The following is a 1,781-nucleotide window of genomic DNA, read 5'->3' as shown; positions in this document are numbered from 1 at the left end:
GAATGCCAGGGTCAATAAGTGCGAGAGGGTGGGGTGGCAGGCATGGGGAGGTGGAGGCAACAGGGGTTTGTTTTTGTTGTTTTTGTTTGTTTGTTTGTTTGTTGGAGGGGAAATTGGGAAAGGAGAGATTCACATGTAAATAAAGAAAATATCTAATAAAAAATGCAAACTACTACTACTACTACTACTACTACTACTACTACTACTACTACTACTACTACATCAACATCACTGGAAGTCAACAAATATAATATGAAAGAATGGCTAAGGAGATTGTTTGATTTCTATAGTAGTTGCCTCACAAAAACAAGGACCTGAGTTCAATCCATAGAATCCACGTTAATATAGAAAATGCCACATATGGTGGCTTATAATCTTGGCAGACAGAGGTAGGCAACTTCCTGGAGCTGCCTTGCCAGCCATCCTAGCCTCCTTGGTGACCTTCAGACCTGCTAGCTCCCAAAATGAGAACAACACCTGAGAAGTGACCCCCAAGATTATCTTCTGGCCTCTGAGTACAATGCACACATGTACACATACATTTGTGTATATAATGAGTACTTGCACACACACTAACATCTACACATTTGCATATGAAGAAAGAAAAAAAGAAAGAGAGAGAGAGAAAGAGAGAGAGAGAGAGAGAGAAAGGAAGGAAGGAAGGAAGGAAGGAAGGAAGGAAGGATGAAAGAAGGAATAGAGGAAGGAAGGAATGGAGGAAGGAAGGAAATAAGGGAGGGAAAGAGGGAAAATGGAAATAAAAGAAGAGGTCTGAACCTCAACATCCATCTCAAATCCTACATTCAGATTTCCTCCCTATCATGCACTGTGAGCATGACTTATCACATAGACTGCATGTTTAATATTCTCTTGTGTGTCAATCACATGTGTGCTCTCTGCGATCACTGTTTCTCTATTGAAATAGGAAACAAAGAATGTTTTGGAACTTCAGCTGCTTCTCTTTGGGGCAGGAATCATTACATCCCTGCTCTGTCCAATCAGCCCATTATGAAACTAGATAACGGGACCAGAGTTCAAATCTACAATGTAGACAGACATTATACACAGACAGACAGTGATAGAATGTAGTGTCACTGGCCAGGCTTAGTGGACACTGATAAGTGAACTCAATTCTCTAACATCAAGGGCTAGAGGTCACACACTTCCTTGTTGCACTCACTCTTGTGCTTAGATGAACAGGGACCACATCACTTTTAACAAGAATAACAGTCACAGTTAAGCGCTGACATAGCCTGTGGGTCTATAAAGTTCAAGGAAAGACTCTGAATATATGATCCAAGTCAGCTTTGATAATCATGGTGTTCTCTACCTTGACAGAGGAAAGAACATTTAAATGGCCTGGACTCTTTTCACACTTACTAGATAGACAGTGTGGTGACCTTTGTCTTCCCTGATCCTTCAAACTCAAGAACGCTGGAGTGCCAGGTCAATTCTGCCTTTCCCTGAGCAGCTAAAGCAGCTTTCGAAAAATACTGTTGTCGCTGTGTCAGATCAAGTGCAGAGGAGTGGAAATATGACTTGGGAGTCTCAAAAGGCATTAGATGGCAAGTTAGGCAGAAATTAAATTCCACTTGCTGTGATTCTATAGGACACCCTGAGAGAGCAAAGGTATTCAATTCTCTTTATTAGTGCTGGATTTGTGGCTCAAAATGAAGGTTAAATTAAAAAGAAAATATCAGAGTTGATGTTCTAAATAGCTCTTTAAATTCCAGATCCATCGTAATGTGCTTCAGTGTGTCTGATCCAGCGTCTTCTGCTTC

This window comes from Mastomys coucha, unplaced genomic scaffold (genome assembly GCF_008632895.1).
Source record: "Mastomys coucha isolate ucsf_1 unplaced genomic scaffold, UCSF_Mcou_1 pScaffold17, whole genome shotgun sequence".
Classification (NCBI taxonomy): domain Eukaryota; kingdom Metazoa; phylum Chordata; class Mammalia; order Rodentia; family Muridae; genus Mastomys; species Mastomys coucha.
This window is presented reverse-complemented; position numbering follows the sequence as displayed.